This window comes from Cydia amplana, chromosome 9 (assembly GCF_948474715.1).
Source record: "Cydia amplana chromosome 9, ilCydAmpl1.1, whole genome shotgun sequence".
Lineage (NCBI taxonomy): Eukaryota > Metazoa > Arthropoda > Insecta > Lepidoptera > Tortricidae > Cydia > Cydia amplana.
In genome coordinates this window covers 13,752,880-13,775,843 of record NC_086077.1, presented here as the reverse complement: position 1 = coordinate 13,775,843, position 22,964 = coordinate 13,752,880, and the positions used below count along the sequence as shown (strand labels likewise).

General features: G+C 36.2%; 1 long non-coding RNA gene and 1 pseudogene across 1 annotated transcript in view; both read left to right on the top strand.

Moving 5' to 3' along the window:
- The first annotated feature begins 2,466 nt into the window (after positions 1 to 2,466).
- Positions 2,467 to 22,964, top strand: part of LOC134651222 (uncharacterized) — a 28,676-nt gene continuing 8,178 nt past the window's right edge. The window contains exon 1 of the long non-coding RNA XR_010097084.1: positions 2,467 to 2,612. This is a non-coding gene — a long non-coding RNA (uncharacterized LOC134651222). The remainder of the gene's footprint in view (positions 2,613 to 22,964) is intronic.
- On the top strand, positions 8,661 to 11,604 carry LOC134650729 (uncharacterized; annotated as a pseudogene).

The window sequence follows — 22,964 nt, the reverse complement described above, 5'->3', positions numbered from 1 at the left end:
CGAAATCGCGAAGAAAAATTTGGCTCTACACTGTTACACTGTTAAATTGTCACGCTGTATATTGATGGTGTCAGATCACAGATGACGTTTAACTTAAATAACCCAAAAAGCTTTGAAAATAGTTTCTGTTCCATCTTTGAACAAAACAGCGCCAAAAGTAATGAAAAGCCTCGTGCTACTCGTAAGTACCTACTGCTATTTAGATTTTAATCCGTCTTCAGTGATCTTGAAGCTTATATCTTACGCAACTTTTAACTAAAGGGCCTTTATCTTTATCTTAATAATCTAACTAATGTAACGTGAAACTATCGCAGGAGATAAATGTAGTGTTTTCATATAATAGATTTATCTATTACCCACCCTTTAGGGTGATGTCTAATATAATCTAGGTATGCGCGGTAGTCTTTGCGGAAGGGAAGAGTCGTGGAATGTATGGGGCCCAATACATTCCACAACTCATCTCTTTCCGAACCAATTCTACATAACAAAGCTTACACCGTCACGAGAAAAAATTATCTTTTGCTTGAAAACAGTACCTACAAATTATCTATTTGATAGGTACCTATCTCGATAGATACAAATTACGCACATAGGATTCTACGCGACAAATGAAACACACCATTTTAAAAACCACATTCGCTGACAAAGCTTTCATTTTATTCCCTTTAATATATAAGTAGGCAATTTAAATCCAAGCGGTGCGTGAGTAGAAAGGAACGGGATTAATAAAGATTTCCACGACTTACTTATTCAGGTGTTGGGGGCGCGTTGTGTTTTGATAATTACAAATCTAAGTAATATAGGAGACAAAACCAAGAAGTTTCTTGGAACCTACCTGAAGCTGAGACCCTTGGCTCGTGGCGTCCTAATCCTAACGCTCTTCAGTTTTTCTATAGATACTAAAAACTCGTCGACTTCATTTGTGATTAAAGACCTGGCATACAACTAAGCACTACTTTCTAGTCAAGAGTAAGACCCACATTTCCGAGATAATTATTATTTCATAGGTTTTATCAGTCGCTTTTGGGTGAAAGAATATACCGAACCCAATTTTAATGGGCCTATTTACATTTCTAGTGATGTTGATAAGGAGACGAGGGTTTAATTGAGTGCTGAATAGTCATTGTTTTTGTTAATTGATATGGTAATTTATAGGCCTTAGGTAAGGCAATGTTCAGGGTTAATTAAGGTTTAAGGAGAGATCCAGTTGCCATTGTCACGCTTAGAAAAGTAACCTAAAAGGTATTTGAATAATTTTTCTATGACTACTTGCTTTGTAGTCAGACGCAAACGGGTATAATTGTTGTCAAACTGGTTGCCTAAGTACGTGATAGCATAGAATAAGTAATAGTATTATCGTACAGAACGGACACGCACCGGCCCGCCCCGACTCGGATTACCTCGCCCGCGACAGGCCGCAACATGAATGTGTGCGTAAGTCGCTCTACTGAGAGCATGTCAGGATTCCGTCAGAAACTCAATGACGCGTGTACAGACGTGCCGCGCACACATATAAACGCAAATCATTTTTAGGGTTCCGTACCCAAAGGGTAAAAACGGGACCCTATTACTAAGACTCCGCTGTCCGTCCGTCCGTCCATCCGTCCGTCCGTCCGTCCGTCCGTCCGTCCGTCCGTCCGTCCGTCCGTCCGTCCGTCCGTCCGTCCGTCCGTCCGTCCGTCTGTCACCAGGCTGTATCTCACGAACCGTGATAGCTAGACAGTTGCAATTTTCACAGATGATGTATTTCTGTTGCCGCTATAACAACAAATACTAAAAACAATAAAATAAAGATTTAAGTGGGGCTCCCATACAACAAACGTGATTTTTGACCGAAGTTAAGCAACGTCGGGCGGGGTCAGTACTTGGATGGGTGACCGTTTTTTTGCTTGTTTTGCTCTATTTTTTGTTGAAGGTGCGGAACCCTCCGTGCGCGAGTCCGACTCGCACTTGGCCGGTTTTTTGAGTATGGCGTGTCCGCCCTGTGGTGATAGTTTCATAATAATGGTGTTCGTCTTTCTCAATCGTGGTTTCGGTAAATGACGTTTATTTATACGCTATTTGGATTTAATCAAATAAATAATATACGTAAGAAGATAACACATTCAGTTTAGCAAACAAACTGACTAATATAATATGTCTAAGAGAGTATAATGACTACATAATATTAACAGGACTGACGGATTATAATTACAAAGTCCCCCGCCGCGTCTCCTGTTTGTATGCGATAAACTCAAAAACTACTGAACGGATTTTCATTCGGTTTTCAACTATCAGTAGAGTGTTTCTTGAGGAAGATTTACATGTATAATTTGTTACCGTGTTGTGTAAATTGTTTGCACTACCCGTGCGAAGCCGGGACAGATCGCTAGTGTGCTATATTTTGTTACAGTAGCCTGAGAAAATATAGTACCTAAGTTATATTGTTAGCTTAAATTAGAAGAAACCGAAAAAAAAGGTCATAATTCAGCCGGTAAAGTATACGGATTTCTTGAGATGCAAGGGCAAGTCGGCTAAATGAGAAATTATTCAGAGAGGTCTCCGTCTCATTAAAACAGAGATGTGACGTCAACGGATGAATTATCTTACATCTCCCTTTTTTTCCGTACCAAGTGAGTATTGTTCCCGGTTAGGCGTGGAGTGGTTCTATAGTATAGAGGTTGGATTATATTGTCAGTTTTTGTCCTATTTTTCATGTTTGTTGATATCATTTGAGTTGAAAATGTGAGCTTACAAGTAACTTATTCTTCTATTTAAAGAAGAATATCTGGGTGACCGAGCTTCGCTCGGAAAACATATAAAAACTCGAAAATGCGCGTTTTCCCAGAGATAAGACCTAGCTAGATCGATTTCTCGCCCCCGAAAACCCCCATATAGTAAATTTCATCGAAATCGTTAGAGCCGTTTCCGAGATCCCCGAAATATATATATATATATATATATATATATATATAAATAAATAAATATATAAATAAACAAGAATTGCTCGTTTAAAGGTATTAGATTTATTGAGATTCGACTTCATTTTAACGAATGTGCGTATTTCAGGTTTATGTGTTAGACCGTAACCCACTGATCCTCTTATTGAATTGTCTGTGAATAAGGTTCATCCATGTAAACCGCCGAACCGGTAGCGAACTTCGAAATCAAATCTAATCGTCTGTGTTCAGCCGTGTAATACATTCCGAGCATCGGATAGGCCCAATGGCTGTAGGAGTCAATGTGATCTCGCTGACACTCAATAAACCAACGTCCTAACTCCTTAAATTTTCCTAAGTTGAAACGCTATTTTTTTAGAAAATAAGATAGAATAGTTTAATATATTAAATTTACAGTGAACTTCAAAGGTCGTTTATCAGTCAAAGTAATGTATTTTTTATGGAGTAGTGGCCCAGCCAGAGGCGGGATGATAAGAATGCGTATTGCCCTTTTGACGGAATTAAGTGATATTTATTGCTTCCGGTTCCACATACGACGGTTTATATACTTTCTCAGCGGAATTTCGATCCAATTGTGTAGGGAAGAACGTCGAATTTGTTGTGTTAGAAAATTTACTGAAATAAAGCTTTTTTCTTTTGCTGAGGTTTCAATCCCGTTGATCTTGGTTTACATTAGGCCACAAAAAGATGTCAGCCTTGTTGCTTAATATAGTTGAAGCAAGGTTAGCCAACATGTAGAAATGTACGTTTCAATATTACATTTCATATTCTCATATTCGCAAGAGCTGTCTCGTCACGCATGGTATTTTCTTTATCATAATATTTTTTCCAGAGTTATCAAGTCGTTATTTTTTCTGATCATTTTGGATCCGTGTGTCACATAAAAAGGAAATTCTTATACTTATAATTACTTACTGGATAAATCACATTTGTATGGAGTATTACGGTGGACAATTCAGTAGAATGATTTATCGAACATTTCGACAAAATAAAATTAAAAACAAACTAAGCGCTATGGTTTCAAAACAACGTACTTAAGATATTTAATATGTATGTATGTTATTTCAATCCTATTAGTTCTAAGTATTTCAGTCCCATTGCGACTACGAACATACCGAAGTAGGTACTAAATGGATTTCACGCAAGACTAAATATTCACTCACTTATGTCGTATAGACGTCGTGAAATCCCGACCGACGGCATTTCGTGTGAAATGGCACAAAAGTATTTCTGGCCACTCGATTTGCGAGCTGACTAAGCTCCTTTCTTAACGTCACTTAATTTTTGCCTGACTTTTCAGCCGGATTTATTTTGTGAATGTTTTTTAGTCCTACTTATAGGATTGGATTCAATTTTTATTTATTCAAATTAAATTATATTAAAGAACATTAGAATTAAAAATTAAATAAATTAGTACCTTCCTATAAATACTGTATAAAAAAAACTTATAAAGAGCCCAATCATAAAAGAAATGCCCCGTCCAACAGTTCGGCCTGCGGCATGGACCCATTTAGTAATTTATTGTATGATATTTGCTGGAAATAGAGATGATAAAATGCAAAGAAAAACAACTAGATGATAATGAGTAAGCGTTATATACGAGTATAATATACATTCCTAATGACTCTTAATATAGGTAGGTACACATATACAATTACATATAAAACATGAACGAGTCGAGCACAAGTCGAGCTATGCTTGCAGTAATCAAATCGCAGAGAACAAACTGCAACGTGAGCAATAATTTCCAAGCGGGTCAGTTCCGATCAACGAGCAGGTTTATCCTACACCAATTTACAAGTACGTTTGAAGTGGGATAGACGAAACTTGATACTATGTTATCTGCCCACAACCAACAAGCCGTGTGATTTTGAAGCGCGTCCAATTGAGAGAACAGGTGACAATTGTTTATTCATGATTCATGAATAAGTAAATGCCATAATCCCATTGCATAGGTATGTACATATTACTACATATAACGTATGTACAATAATAATGTAACTGCCATTAAGATCCAAATCTAATTATAATATTGTTCGATGAACTTCGCCGTATAGGAAGGAAAACATAAAACTATTACTTAAAACATTAAAACTTACAGTACCTGCCCACAAAACTTTATGAAAACAAAATGACAAAAAACAAAATGCCAGTTTTACCCTCATCATCAAAATTGATACATTGGGTACCTATTTATTATACCCGATATTAAATATTCTGTTATTTAGTATTTAGTAGGAACTAGGAAGTGTATTTTTATAGCAAGTAAACGAAATTTTAATATGGCTCCGATCGCCACGCTCTGTCACTATCTTTCACATGGTTTCACTCCCGCAAAAGTACTTATACAAATAAATAGGCATTCTCTAATAATAACCTACTCGAAAATGGACTGTTAATTGATCACCCATAATGGCCGAAGTTACGACCACAATAATATATAACTATAACTCGTGGCATCAAATATTTAGTTCCCAATTAACTTAAATCCCTCGTTAAGTGGATCGAAGATTCATTATCGGCTCATCCCGGGCTAACTAATACCCTCGCCTCCCAAAACAGTAAGATAGTAAGAATATAATACTTTTGTGGAGTTACGACTTTTATTTATTTATGGTATTAAGCAGGCCCAAGCTATTTATCGTCCAATGGACATATAAAGCTGATTAGTGACGTTAGATGAAAAAATAATAAATATTTATTGACCTCCGTAGCCTTGTCAGCAGCTTTATGAACCTTGAGGTTTGAACCTCATAAAATAATATAATATTTAAGTATTACTATATTTTTATTTATTTTTAAATATTTATTGACCTCCGTAGCCTTGTCAGCAGCTTTATCAACCTTGAGGTTTGAACCTCATAAAATAATATAATATTTAAGTATTACTATATATTTATTTATTTTTAAATATTTATTGACCTCCGTAGCCTTGTCAGCAGCGTTATGAACCTTGAGGTTTGAACCTCATAAAATAATATAATATTTAAGTATTACTATATTTTTATTTGTTGTTGTAGTCTTATTTGAAAAATCTTGCACCAAATAACTTCACTTTATGTACAAAATTCAAGAGCACTAAGATCGAGGAAAATGTTAAACTACCTCTTATACTTAATTAAAATGTCAATGTACCTATACCGTGAAATTAGTAAATTAAAAATTAATTAAAAACTTAATTCATTTTTAGCTTAATTTATATTTGAATATATTAACATTTTGATGAGAACACACAAACATCAATTAACAAATTACAGTTTTCAAATGAGTGAATCACGAATTTTCTAAAAAAACATGTTAAGTGTTTTACCAAAATAATATTGATTACGTATCTTGTCTTTTATTCTTATTTATGTAACTTAAACATGGTGTTATAAATTTATTCATAATATCATTAAATGGAACGTATACCATATTTCTGACAAAGAAAACATGTACTATACTTATAACAGCACTTAACTATTTAAGTAGATAAGACATGCGGATTATTACAATTGCATAATCCCGCGAAAATTCAAGGTATATTTGTTTTTCTATTTCCTCGTGAAGTTCGTGGCAACCACAGAGAATAAATAATGAGCCACTCGGTCGGGGTCTTCTTAATTTCCTGGAGATGTTTCAAATTATATACATTTCCATGATAAGCAAGCTGCGTTTAGGTAAATATTTATCTCATTTAAACATTTTTACGGTTTATTTAAAAATGTGATAATTAAAAAAGATGTGTCAGCATCATAAATAACTTTACAGGATTAAATAATTAAAAAATGAAAAGTAACGCTGGTATATTAATATTGAACTATTATTTGGCTTTACAAGACGACAGGCATATTTGCGGGTTGGTTTCAGGCGGTTTTGAATGCAATGGATTATCCACATGCAGAAACACAAGAACTAATAGGAAACTAGGTAAAGGTAAAAAAACCGGCCAAGTGCGAGTCGGACTCGCGCACGGAGGGTTCCGCACCATCAACAAAAAATAGAGCAAAACAAGCAAAAAAACGGTCACCCATCTAAGTACTGACCCCGCCCGACGTTGCTTAACTTCGGTCAAAAATCACGATTGTTGTATGGGAGCCCCACTTTAATCTTTATTTTATTCTGTTTTAGTACCTATTTGTTGTTATAGCGGCAACAGAAATACATCATCTGTGAACATTTCAACTGTCTAGCTATCACGGTTCGTGAGACAGCCTGGTGACAGACGGACGGACGGACGGACGGACGGACAGCGGAGTCTTAATAATAGGGTCCCGTTTTTACCCTTTGGGTACGGAACCCTAAAAAATATTAAAATATAGTTCCGTAGATTTTCTGTTACATTTAGTACCAATTAGTGGACTATAGAGCAATGGAACTTTTGAAACTCTTTCACAAGTTGAAGAGCGACGAAGTTTCTGAAGTTATGAACCAGTTTTTTAACGGAATATTCTACTGAAAAAAAATTTGAGGAAAGACGTGAGTTGGCAAACCTTCGCGATAATAAAGTTTCAAAGAGTTTTTTTGATGTTTATAACAATAATGTTTCACCCTAAACTTGGTAAAAGAGAAAGAGTCTTACAATATCGAGCAACATTTATAAAAAAATGTAATTATCCTAGAAGGATTACCCTGTAAGTGCTTCAGAAATATCAAAAAAACACGTCCGTAAGTAACATCGCTAAACTCGATCAGACGAAGTAATTTACTGTTTTAGTATTATCTAGAGCTAAGTAAGTGTTGATATGATACTAGTTACAATATTAAGTATACAGAAGAAAATGTATATCCGCGCAGATTTAACTTACATTGTTTACGCGCGTTCTTTCCACATATTTTTCATCGAATGAACAATTCACACTCCACATCCGAACGCGCCTTGAATAAAGAGTATAAAAACAAATCGATTCTCCAAGACAGTAGAATTTATCAGTTGCTCTCGCAATTTTGTTCAACGTTTGAATATTTAAGAGAACTCGAGCTGATATTACGGACGTGGATGGAGTGTCTCAAAACAATGCGGTGAGGCAGCTGTAGAGGCTAGGAGGCTACCTAGATTCGGGACGTGACAAGTGTTTGAAGAGTGATTGGTGCTTAGCGGTGTTGACGATCTATTTGTGTGACTTTGAATGCCTTTGAAGCTTTGCGGCTGAATTTAAAAAAGTGAAAGTTTTAATTGACATTTGATTTGAAAATCTTACAGGCCAATTCTAACGTGCACTGACATGAAACCGATTTTAAGGCGGGACACACTTATCCCGCGTACGCACCGTGTGCAATACTTACTTACTACTTTGGCGCGATGACTCAAAATGAGTCTTGGCCTGCAATACAAGAGCACGCCATTTTACCTGTACGGCTACCATCATCAGTTTGGCACTGACATAAACGCCCTCGAGAACGTAATTTACTTTCTATACATCTCGCTCGTACTCGCATATTAGTGCAAATTACGTTCTCGATAGCGTAAATGTCAGTTTTGACACTGTCAGTGACTCATGGTACGGGCTCTGGTCCTGCGCGGATTCACGCCAGCTTTCACTGACGCCGAGCTCCCAGAGATCGGCTTCCACTCTATGCATTATGAAATCTGAACCCTAAAATTTGTATGCTTAGAAGCTTATACTTGTCATACGCAACGCAACGCATGACAAGTATGTTTCTAAGCATAAAAATTTCCGGGTTCAGACAGTCATATAAAACCGCGGTAACTAATATTAAATCGTGGTCGCCGTCGTGGGCGGTCGTGTCATCTAAAATTCTGAATTTATTTTAAATAACAATAATTGTGTAACTGTGTCAATCCAACATCAGCACTTTTCAATAACTGCGAATTTTACACGTTTCGCAAATCAAAGTGTGTAATGGGGACAAAATTACGCAAACATGGAAGACGCATTTAATAGAAGTTCTAGAACTCTAAGGACCCCTCCTCCCGAAAGAAGACCTACGAAAACGGACCCGACTGTGCCCTCTCCAGCACCTACAGCGCAGCCCGCGTCGGTTGATGTGGTGTCGACCAGTGAAATCCAAGGTTGGCTATCCTCGATAGAACAATGTTTAAACGAAATATGCACCATTGCAAATGAAGGAAAACTAAATTCGGACCAGAAGCTTAGAATAAATAAAATAAGCAGGAATGTGGCAGGTGGAGTGTCCCAGCTGGCCGTGCAGTACCAAGCGGCCAAGCAGCAAATTTTAGTCAACAATGCCCATCTTAATGCTTTATCCGAGCAGAAGAACATCCGAGAACAAATCAAGGAGCTCCAGCATAGTCTACAAGTTGCCCCTACAATAGAGTCAAAAGTATCCTTCGCCGACAAAGTGAGAACAGGTACTCATCTAGAGTACCTATCAAGAGCAACTCTATTGTAATTTACCCTACGGAGAAGGACAAGTCTAGCGAGGACACCAAAAAACTTGTACAGGACCTAATAAAACCCGAAGCCCTTAAACTACATGTTCACGGAATGAGAAGGACGAAGAACGGAGGCGTTATTATAAATACCGACCGCAAGGACGATCTAGAAAAATTAAAAGCATCCCAGCAGCTTCAAAAATCAGGATTAAAACTGGAAGAAACCACCAAAAGGAGACCCAAAATTATCTTGCTAGGCGTTCCCTCGAATATCACAGAAAACGAGGTAGGGTAACGGCACCAGTGGCCAGCCAGGTACCAGTGGTCAGCCTTTTGAGCCGTTTATTGGTCATAAATATCTGGTATATTCGTTTAAACAAATCGCGAGTACTCAAATAGGAGCTTTGATTCCTTATTGGTTAATACGTCACACGACAGGTGGGGTGAGGGAACGGGGGGAAGAAATATACTCGTTCATACAGGTGCTGTTTGTCGACGAGTGCAATAGTGTCATGTCCGCCATATTTTTTACTGCACGTGGTGTTCTCTTAACAGGCAAGAAAAACTATGTTTTAATGTTAAAAGTTATTGTTTTTGTTAATGATTGGTTTCTTTATTAATTTATCTATTAAATTGCATTATATTTGAATGAAAATATCAATATTTCACTTATAAATTGAGGGGGCTGGCCACTGGATAACACTTTTTTCCAAAGAATCCAGTGCCCAGCTCCCCACGGCTGACCTTTGGGTTATTCGTTTATTTTATTATTTTCGAGCCAATGCGACCGTTAGGACCGTTAAATTTACATTTTCAAATTTAGTTAGGCATGCCCTAGTCAATTTAAAGTAAAACCCAGTAGTCAGCCGCATTTGAAATAACGTTTTAATGCGGCTGAGCACTGGGTTTCGCGGATCCAGTACTCAGCCATTGACCTTGCTTGGTACGTCGCCGCCAAAAATATGTCCACATTTTTAAACCCTATCTCATTGAAATAAGGTTCAAAAGTGTATACATATTTTCATATATCATTTTGCTTTTTCCTGGTCGGTATATGACTTTGTTTATTAATGATAATTAGATCTGCATAGACTCGATTAATTATTTTTTACCGAATACCTACTAGGAACATAATTATATATTACCTGATTTACCTCATTAATTTTTGACGGATTAATTATTAGAAAATAAATATTGCGATTCTTAGTTTGCAAGAATAGTGTTAGTTAAATTAAGTACCTATGGCCAACAAATTTCGTGTCATAAGAATTGTATGTACCTATAAGATTTTTCTTTATTAAATAAGTAAACAAGTAGGTAAGTAATACATATGTATATGCAAAAAAATTATAAACAAAAATTAAAAACTACAACTAACTAAAATAGTAATAAAAAATAGATATTTGTATAACATCGTTGATTATGATATATGCAAAAAATTATAAACTAAACTACAATAACGATAACAAAAATTATAAAGAAAAAATAAATATTATAATATCGTTGATTTTGATATAAATATTAGTGATTTTGATCTAATTATTATGAATAGTTTATATAGGCTGAGTACTGGGTACACAGAGGCTGCTTACTGGATTTTGGAGGCTGACTACTGGAGAAAAGTGCCACTTTTTGTTTAAACTTAATTAGAGATATTATAAAGAGGATTGTTATTTTTTTTAATATTTTGTTTTAAAACTATGATAAACAATTGATCTAACCATGTCATTTGTTTAAATATCCGGCTAATCCTGTAGAAATGCCGAACATTCAAACTTAAAAAAGGCGTTATAAGGCTGACTACTGGTGCCTTTACCCTATTTGAATGCATTTATGAACAAAATATTGTAGATCAGCATCCAAATATTTCTAGGGAAACTTTTATGAGCTCGATGAAACTAAGCCATAAATCCGGCAAAAAGGACCTAGCCACATGTAATTATATATTAGAGTGCTCAGCCGAACTAAGACGGATCCTCATTCGCCAACAGCGCGTATTTATCAATTGGACTTCCTGCCCTGCACGAGATTTTACTCTCTTGAGTAGATGTTACAAATGCCAGCTCTACGGTCACTCTGCCAAGTACTGCAGGGAAGCTGAATCTACATTTAGTCACTGCGGATTATCAGGACACACCATCAAAGAATGCACCAAACTATCTGAACCTTCGAAATGCGCTACGTGTATGCGTTTCAAAAAACCATCCGACCACAAAACCGGAGATGAGTAGTGCCCAGCGAAAAAAAGTGCCCAAATAAGACATTTAAATAACATAGACTATGAGGGCGCCTAAAACGCCTCATTACTTATCTCTAAAAAACTACCTATTTTGTAACTACCTTGTAAATTGTCAAAGTTGAAACGATTTAATTCACTGTCATTTACCTACGTTCTTGTACTATAATTATAATCTTTATTGTTATGCACAATAAGCACCTAACTTACACTACATTGACCTACTAACACGAAATACCTTTATAAGATACAAGTATTAAGTTACTTAGTTTAGGTATTGATGTAAAATATGTTAGAGCCAGTTACAATTTTTGCTTACAAGATCTTTTATTTTATTTGTTTACTTTTCTAAACCATGATTGTACATTTATAATTTTTAAGTAACTATTTAAGCGTATTATGATTGTTTGTAATTGTTGGATATTTTTTAATGAAATAAATTTTATCTTATCTTTATCTTATCTTATATAGCTTAGAATGGCTTTAGAATGATATTGGAATAATATAGTTGTCATTCGCGCGTTCATTTCACTTAGACTTATCCGCATAAGTGTCCGCCGGACGATATCGGCCTGTCAGTTGTTCGGAACTGTCAACTTTTTGTTCTAACTGACAGGCCAATAACGTCCGGCGGACTGGTAATCAGTCGGCCCCTTTAGTGTGAGCGAGACATTCGAATTGGCCTGTAGTCCAGCGTAAGTTCGGATTGCACCCGCTTACATGTAAAAGTATTAAATTACTACGTCTTACTGTTAAGATAACTGAGAAATTGCGTATTGTTTTCGATTCTTGCCTTCGTTTCTTGTATTCGTTTCTTCAGGGGGATCATAAATCATTATTTAAATTCTTATGAATTTGACGACAGAAGACATTTCAAGCCTCTGTGGAATCTGGATATTAACTATTAAGTATTTTTTTTCTAATTTTTAATATTCGTGGCACTTACACCGGATTCTAATAAAATTGGATAGCACGCATTTTGAAAAAAAACTCACGAAATACTTAACCGATCATGTTCATGGAAAATTTTCGTGGAAAGTATTTATTAAGCTGTAAGTACCTACCTTTTTTTCATTCAAATACGTGTGCCCAGTGTGTAATTTATATTTTAATTTCTAAAGTAGGTAAGTTGCGGCTCACAAAATACAATATAATGTTTAAATTTTCATTAAAAAATAGTTTAATAGTTTTCGAGTAAATGGCTGTGTCATACGGACAGACAGCAGAACGGACGTGACGAAACCGCAAGGGTTCCGTTTTTGCCATTTCGGCTGCGGAACCCTAAAAAAGCACTTACTGTCGTTGTTATTGACCTAATTTCCGACAGGTTGTGTTACACATTCGTACCCGAGTTTCCCGGTGCGTCTCTACGCAGATGAGAGCCTCGACTCGAGCCGCGAACGTGCCGAGACCTCAGATTCCGCTTTTATTTCGCGGCTTTCAATAAAGCATTGGTGTTATTCTTATAATTTACCAAAACATCGTCTCAAGCAAGCCAGGATAATTATTTTTATTTATTACTATTTTATTTATTACTACTCGGAGATCTAATAGCTGTTAACATGTCTATAGGTTATATAAATGTGATACAAAACCCAATTACAGGTTCTCACCATCAGTAAATACAGAATTATGCGAGGTTTACTCGAGTTTTGTGGCTAAAAAGTGAAACGATGATGAAATCTTTCCAAATCAGATTATATCTTGGGTTTCTGTTTTCTATTAAGAGCGGTGGCCGCGTAGCCTGATATTTGTTGCCCTGTAACCACATAACGTGCCGGTTTTCGTACCCGTGCTAGTGAAAAAGAAGCGTTCTTTAGCATTTCTTGCTATTTATGTGTTATGTCATGAATACCAAGACTGTCGCAAATGAAAATTACTAGTGCAGTCCTTCGACTTTACATAACTAGAACTGCTCCTAAAGTAACATAATAGAAATATTTTCAATAGGTCAAATATAGACCATCTGCTAAGTAATAGATGTAATGGAAAAAATACAAGCAGACCGTATTTTCGTATAGTATAATAGTAGAAATATTAGGGATTTGACAGGTACTAAAAAAACTTAAAAGAACGGCGAAGAGTAGAAAAAACGTTGAAAAAGTATGATGATCGCCGAAATCCGATAGGAATCCATAAGAAGAATAAGTACGTAGTCATTTTTACTGCGTAAGTGTGTAGTATAAGTTTAGTGTGTTATTTTTATTTTTATACTGCATAAATGTCTCACTCACACATAGGTGTCACACGTTTCCTGGTTGAGTTTCGGCACAGAATAAATAATAGTACTAAGTACATCAGAAGACTCACTCTCTAACAAAACGCGTCTATTACGGCCGATTAGATATGGCCGCTAGGTGGCGACAGCGCGGCTTATGGCTTTCCCCAAAATTGGGGCCGGAACGGATTTACATTTAGCTACCTGTAGCAAAGCGACGAAATCGCGGAGTGAGCCACGCCTGGTTTCGGCTAAAAGGTTGGCACGCGGTGATAATTCCGCCCAGGTTTGACGAGATAACGACGCGACGCCCGCCCCTCAAAGGTCTACGAAGGTGAAATCAAATGATGAATTTCCAACGGCATTACGCGAGACGTCGTTTTCTATTTCAGTTGAGTCTGATATTCCTAATTGAATTTTACTGACGTTTTTATGTTTCGAATGGGAGCTGAAGTATGCGATTGGTTTTCTGAATTATGGGATTGAAAGGTGTTTTTTGTCAAACTGTAATTTGTTTTGTTTGTGTAAAGGCTTCTCAAACAAGTTATTTGCTTAAAGTCTAAACGGGTATAGGAATTGTGGTTCTTACTATAAGGCTTAAAGTCAGGCGGGGTAAAACGAACATAGTTAATACAGGGCAAGATAAACAGCATGAATCGAATTTAAACTGTTGTGAGACATGCTAACATTGAATAATTTTACGGTTTAGACTCACTTGTTTTAAAACAAGTGAGCCACAAGCACACAAAACAAAACAAACAAGCAACAAGCGAAACAAGCGAGTGACTTAAAACAAGTGAGTCTAAACCGTAAAATTATTCAAACAGCATGAAGATTACAATACGTATTTACTCATATTCCTCTTGCCTTAGTTAGTATCCATCTCCCACCTGACTTTGGGCCCGATTCGGATTTTGAAATAGACATCTATAAGATATCTTTTAGTCATCACCAAGATACGATAACGATATATTTAAGATCTAACCTGTCAAATTTGACATTTGCGCGATTCTGAAGATACTCTTGAACGATTTCCACGAGATATGGCTTAGAGATCTAATTCACATCTATTAGATATCTAACTCTATCTAACGTAAAAGTGACATTGGTTGCCCGAATTGCGCTGCAAAAGAGAACTAGTTGAAATCTAAACTATAACGTATCTAGAATAGATCTAGTACGTGTCGTCTCTTGTGAATATCTTGAAGTTCGAATACGGCAGTTTATCTATTTAACAGGTATCTAATCGTAAAATTATCTCTCTATTGCCATATACTTGTAATATCTAAGTCTGCCCTATAAAGGGTTAAACCTACACTAGCGTGGGTAAATATTTAAAACATTTATTATATATTTCCTTTGCAACTTTTCGCAGTATTGGAATTATTTTGCAACTTGGCCTTAAACTCTGTACATGTACAAAAACTCAAATGTTGTGGAAAATCACCTCTCACAAATGTAGCTGTAAATTTATTTAAATATAACATTACCTTATTTCTTCGCCGTACATACCTCTAGACTATTCCAATGCAATCGCAATATTAATTTGTTTATTACTTACTAGAAACACCCTCATCAATACGTACCTTTAAAGTTTGTCCAGCTTGTGCCCCGTTGTATATTCTGCCTAGTCGTGAAGGGTCGCTGTTATGTTAAATTTACCACTGTTTATCTTCCACTAGCGACGGCCCTGTGTAAACACACATATTGAATTGTAGATGTAATTGCACATGGATCAATTACTGTACCTGTGTCGCTGTAGGCTGCTGGTTTTTAGGGTTCCGTAACAAAAAGGTACAAAAGGAACTCTTATTTGTTGTCTTTATGTTGTGGAAGAAATGGCGGAGGTTGGTAAAAAGAGGTCATAATAAGTTTTGTCACGCGACGTTTGACACGGGACTGTATGTACCAATATAATTAGTATAATTACTAGTATTTACTTTTGCATGTTTTTGCATTTACTATTCAAATATAACGTATAGATGTACATACAATGAACCCTATGACCATCAATAACGCCTGATCTGAAATCTTTAGTAATCCCTTAAAATGTCTAAAACACATAGTTAGGCGAACGTAGCTTAATCCAAAGATCATCGTAAGATTGTGAACCCGTTAGTTTATAATCTAACGTAGGTTAGGTTAGATTATAATCTCCCTAGGTACCGTCAGTTTGTAATGTAACTAGCGAGATTATAATATGACGAGTGTTTACAATTTTACGGTGACATATATATGCGTAAGATGCCGCGTAGCAACATCTTTTCGATTGACCTTCAATGCGCCCACAATTCGGCCTCGCATTGTTTTGTGGGCAGCGCTACGCCCTGGCTACGCCTACGCGATCTGGCCGCGTAGCCAAGATGCCGATCGCTTACGCTCCGTAGCGATCGAAACGCAACTGTCACTGTCGCACTAATATGGAAGAGTGATAGAGAGACATAATGCTTTTCGTTGTCGAAGCGATAGCGATTGTAACCTTGGCTAGGCCGGCTGATCTATAGTTTGGCTACGAAGCTACGAAGGAGTGACAAAAGGTCTTTTCTAGTGAACTCAAACGAATTATAATTTATGAAAATAAACAAATAATAAATAAATAAATAATGAATCATGGGATTAGTTGTCAAGCGGACCCCAGGCTCCCATGAGCCGTGGCAAAATGCCGGGATAACGCGAGGAAGAAGAAGAAGAAAATAGTGGTAGTAGGTAAAAAATGTTAGATCTTTTGTATCTTAATGAAAGCACTCAATTTGACTGCGGCAATTCCTTGTTATTTCAAATGTAATTTCAGACATTTAAATGTTACCTACATATCAATGGAAACTTAGCCATAAACGTCTCATTCTACTTAGTAAAGTTTTCCCCTCTCCAAAGAAGCCACGATCCCGTAGTTTTCCAATATGTCCCGGTTTCCCACGTTTGCCCGGGGACTAGAGGCACATGTGGCTTGTTTGTCGGCTTCAGCAAACTTTGGGATTCAAAGGAATTACAGCCGCAAAGGGCAGTTGAGGTAATATAAATAATACCTTTATATTTACGATAGTTACTCTTGCAACTTAGAATATAACATAATAATTAAACGCAAAACACATAAAAAAGAAGAAAAGGAAAACAGGTAAAATGCGATACTTGAACTATTTTTGTGGTTATAGCTCCAAGTTCATTATTTATTTGACATATAATTCCACACATTGCACGCTTGTGGCGCTCCGCAGGGAGCGAGAATTTAACCATGTAGAAAACATGTACAGTACGCGTCGATGTCAAAAATATGTTAACATTTTTCGCCTTATGACAAAGGAGTAAGGTGCAGAAGTGTTAACATATATTTGACCTCGACTGTACAATTAGGTGTTGCTTGACCTTTAATGGTTCCTGCCTTCCTGCTTCGTATGCTGTTTGTGGTCTTATTCAAATGAGCGGTATGCAAATAATGCAGTAGTTATCTCACAACACTAAACTAACCTATCGTCCTAAAATCAGCACCCAAACATAATTGTGCCTCTAAAGCAAATGGTCATACATCAAAAGAGCGTAAATTCAAAAGCTCTGCCTCGCGCATCGGACAGATGGACAATGCGCTTTTGTGCATTGTGACAAACTCATCATATTACTCGTGGCTGGCCATTTGTTCCTATTGTTACCGAGAGCCATTGCAGTGAGTTGAACATCCAAACCAGCCAGAATTACAGTGACCTTGATATCCGCAACGACTTAATACACTACGACTATGAGGCATCGCGGAGAACCATTTCTTCACTTAAATTTGCAGCAGCACAATTGGCGAAGTACCTCCACCCGCACCCTACATAATACCACCTGCCAACAGACATACCACACACTATACACATAGTTTTATAATAATGTGCTGCATCTAGTAGGTACAGGATCTGTTTAACACTGTTACCCAGGTACTACCTATTTATGTACAGATATTTAATATGCTTACTATAACTACGCGCTATCAGAGCATACATTTTCGCTTAGTTGTCCGACTCGCCTAGATGCTTTGTAAGCATAACACCGTTGTGTGTAGGTAATCCATTTGAGTTGCGGGCGATTGTCCGAGTACCTAGGTACTACGGGCCATTTTTTATTAAAATAATAAACTTAAGTGGCTATTCCGCGCTTAATAATCCTGCATTTTGAACAACTTACGAGATGAGATCTGAGGTTGGTACATTTAGTACATTTTAAACGTTTTCACTTAACTGCATACCAGTAACGGCCTGTTAGCAATCGTCACAAAACTGACGGTCAATGTCAAATCCCAGACACTGTTAGGAAAGTGACAGCTAGACGTGACTTAGGGCCCGATTCGGATTTTGAACCAGATATCTATTAGACATCACCAAGATACGACAACGATATTTTAAAGATATGTCAAATTTGACATTTCCGCGATTCTGGAGATACTCTAATGAACGATTTCCACAATGTCTAAAACGTCTCGTTATGTATTTTTAGATCTCAAAACGATTTTGAAATGATCTTACTACGATTATTTAACGTAAAAGTGACATTGGTTGCCCGAATTGAGCTCCAAAAGATATCTAATTGAAATCTAAACTACCAGGTATCTAGTACATAATAATATCGTATCGTTCTCTTCTCTAGAACGGATCTTGTTTTTCGAATACCGCGGTTAAACACAACTTAAGATGCGTTTTAAAGTACAAGTTAAGATGAACTATCCATCAATCTTACCGTTTTATTACATAAATACCCTAACTTAGGCAATGAAAAATGTATACCTGTGAATCTTACCTTTTTGTCCCTCCTATTTATACATTTATAAAAATGTTAACCCTATTACGAGTAGGTATTCTTTAATTTATGAAGATAAAGGTTTTAAATTGGGTCGGTAAAATGTCGGACGGTTGCTCGATAATAAACGTGTGGGATAAAGTGATGCCTGATTGAATTCCCAAGCCCCTAAAAGCCTTTATAATTTATTGAGATCGCCACACACTAACACGTTTGTCTAATTTGTACCAGTGTAAAATACCGATGCTTTTTTGTAAGATTTTCTAACGTGAAATCTCTTTGGTCTAAATGTAGATAGGAAAATATTAAAATTCGCATGTTGCAAAGCTTTTTTCGCTTCCGAGTTAAATAATTATAATATTTTTTATTCAGGCCATGAAGTTATTAGACTGCAGTAGTTACGAGTGTAAAGGTGCTTTCGCGGAACTAGAACACCGAGCATTGCGTTCGTAAAAAATTTAATGAGTTTGTTTGGTATTCATTAAGAAAAGGAAAGAGCGCAGCTTAGTGGGAAGGAGGCTATGGGATAATGGGAAAATATAATCCGGTTGCATGAGTCCCTGGTACAAAACTATTCTCGGCTTAGATGCTAAATAAGTATTTTGAGATTACACGGAATGTTCCTTCCTTTATTAATTTTTAATTGAGTTAACGCATATGTGGGCCGTTTTATTTGTTTTTACATGTTTATGTAATTTTTACTCAGAATCACGAGCTCATTCGATTCTAATAGGAGAAAAAAGTGTACCAAGATTTTTATTTCCATTCCGATACGATTATTTTTCAAAGAATTTTGTATGACGGTAACGGAATGGATGGTTCGAAATATGTATGGAAGTTTTGGGACAATTTTTTCTCCTATTAGGGGGCTCTAACAGATAAATTATTCTGGGTAGAAATAATATAACATTACTTACCAAATTTAAAAAACGAGCCCGTGTACTACTAAAGAAAATGGCCTAACTTACATTGATCAAAATTTAATGGACCTATTTATTCTAAGCTACAGAAGAAAAAACAAAAATTGTCAAATAAAGCCATTTTTTACAAACTAATATAATAAAAAAACTAACATTAATGTTCGTCAGCATTACCACAAACTTTCGCATATTTATAATTAGTCGAATGTCGAAAAAAAATTTTTTTTAGTCTTGTAAAACTTTGAATGGAACATACGGAGAAAGAAACTAAGTTACGTGGAGCCTAAAACCGTTCCCGTGTTCCAAGTCGAGGGGACCGACTCATGCAAGAGCTAGAAGGATGAGAGGTGTCAATAGACCTAGAGGCTGGACTGTGTTGTTATAGGACAAATTGGCATGATAGTCTTTGCATAGCAAAGACAGATTTAGGAGAGGGAAGGTCTACGGCGTGAACGTGATTTAGGAAGTCAATTTGACAAGGGTTTTTAAACAAATGTTAATGAGTACATATTGAGGCAATTTGTTACAATAAGTAGGTACATTTTTGAGAAAGCTCCGAGTCGTGTGTTATCGTCCACATATGACATACCTACCACATAGTTACGTATTTCTAATATATTTTTTTGTAATTATCTGGCATACGTCGACAAAACAATAAAGGTCGAACAATAAAATACCCCTGCCGTTAAAAGTAACATCGAAACTTGCACGACACGTAATATCAACTAGAATCGTAAATTGTTTTATACCAGTATTACATAAAATAATCTTGTTTATTTTTTGCAACTTTTTCCATTCCAAAATAAGGTTGAAATTTGCACGATACTCTGTTAGGTATTAGTAGACGCAAAGGATTTTCGAGATGATTGCTGCGTGCAAATCTTTTCATGTCTTCATAATAGTGTTAAGTATTTTGTGCCGGGAGAACTTTTTATTTCCATATTCAGCTCGATGCCATGTAAAGAAAATTAATAATTTAAAGTTACAATTAGGTCAATGTGCCACTTCAACTCTGGCCGAGTGAAGTTGGAGTTATTGTTTCCATTAAAATATGATTTCATGACATTCATTAACAAATTTAATCATTTAGAGTGGAACCACTTAAATGGTCGTTTGGTTTTTGTTGTTATGTCGCGGCTACTTTGTTTTATTGTGGTTTAAGTAATTTTGAGTAATATAATTTTAATGTTTGTAAGTAGGTACTTACATGATTCTGTTATCAAACTGCATGGTATTCAATTTTAATGATCAATTTCACATTAGAATGCACAATTTATACTGAGCATATATAATGAAGTATTAAAAATACCAATACGAAATCTTTTATTATTTTAACCAAGGCTATAATACATCAGAATCTACCTAATGTGAACTGATTAATTACCAAGATCCCTACTAATATTATAAATGCGAAGGAAACTCCGTCTGTCTGTTACCTCTTCCGCTTCTCTGAGCCGATTATGATGAAATTTTGTATGTACATAGTTTGAGATCAGGGGAAACGACATAGTATAGGTAGTTTTTTTTTATCAAGAATCATCATCATCATTCCACGCAGAAAAAGTCGCTGGCAGACGTTAGTATTTTATAAAGTTAATAGGTAAGTAAAAAAACAACAAAAACAACAAAAAGAGCTGTTGCAAAAATACCGAACAATCTTGCTGATTCAGCCAGTACATTAGCACACCCTCGAATTACGGGACAATAAAACAGCTTCATGTTGTGAACACGATAAAGAACCTATTAAAATTCGTTTCAAGGAATTATGCAAATTAGATTGTAAGCGCCCGCTAACAAGATAGGACGCTCGCAAAGATTGTTGCTAAACTCAATTGCGCACGCCTGTTGCTCTGCCCTTTGTGACCCGAAATTCAATGACGGAGCAAAAACAGCGGCCTTTTTAGACGTGAAAGTTTGGTAGGAATTTTTGAAATCACGAGTCTGATGTAGATGGCTTTTTGCTTTTACAGTGATTCTGTCGTGTTTCGGCACGTATACTGTCGCGATATACAGCACTTTATACAACCTTCCATCCATCCTTTACTTGCTTTCAGTCGCGTATTTTGCATCGATTCAATAACTATGCTATACGTATACGTATAGGACTATTACTGAACGCATTTTGATGATTCTTTGTCTTTAATTTAAACGCTATTGGACGGCCGCTTCTGCATACAAACGTAGTCCCCATTTTCCTCCATGGATATTAATATTATGGAAAAAAGACGTTTTTTGTATAGATATTAACCATTGCTATGCTCTTTCTTTTGACTTTTTTCTGATTTTTATAAATCATACATCAAACTACATAAAAATATTATCTTTAGTGTTAGTTAGTATCCAGAGAAGAATTAGTAGAGGACTTACGTTTGTATGGACGTTACGTTTGTTGTGTTAATTTAATAAGTGTTCGTATTACCATACGAAAAATAAATAAATATGGAGAGCGATAAAGTGACTTCGTCCCCTTTCCTCTTTAAGCTACTTTAAAGCTACAATCATTTTTATTTACTTATTTATTATAATATAAACTGGCTCACTTAATGGAATTTAGATCATATCTTATTAAATACTGTTGGTATAATGAATTTGATGACTCAATACGTTCACAGTTCAAACTATCTCAAATAGATTGAGTCCTTCCGCATAATTTTTCGATCAGTTCGTAAACCCAGTGTGATCAGATCAGAAAGATAGGATAGATCTGTCATGAATTTAGATTGTCATCGATTTCCTGTTTGATAAAACGTGTTAAAAAAGAAAAGATGGTTGATTGTATTTCTTTGGATTTGTTCTCATTATGTCTTAATGTTGTTATACATAGGAGGAGAAAAATGTGGACTAAGTTTGTATGTAGAAGAAGACGTCCACTATCGTCTTAATGATAAAGTTGCAGCAAAGTTTATACTCCATATATGTATAACGGTAAGTGCCAAAACCTTGTATGCGCACATCCTTCCTCCTCCTTCCATCCTTCCTTCCATTCTTCCATTCTTCGCATCCTTGTATGCGTAGATCTTGCGCCATACAAGGTTTTGGCACTTACGCTTATATTATATGGAGTATAAGCTTTGCTGCAACTCCATCATTAAGACGAGAGTGGACGTCTTCTTTTACATACAAACTTAGTCCCCATTTTTCTCCTTGGGTATCCAGCAGCATAAGTAGCTATGGTTAATAAAAGTAAAAATGTATTCGTCCCCTTTCCTCTTAAGAGATAACATCTTGAAAAGAAAAAAAAAATTAAATTAGATATCACAATAAATCCAATAACTTACTCTGTCAGCTGCACGTGTTGCTCTCTGATTTATATTTCCGATCGGATAGTTTTCTCCAGTATTAATAAATAACCTGCTCGGCTTTCGAGACGCCTGGAACAGACCACGTGGAAATAAAACGCAGCATGTTGTCTTTAGATTTATTTTTCAACCTAACATTTTCGTAACTTGACAGATCACCAGCTAATTGTAACAGGTGTACTCTAATGAACATTGTTCATACCTCTTAAAAATATCATACAATCAGTACCGAAAAACAATACCTAATC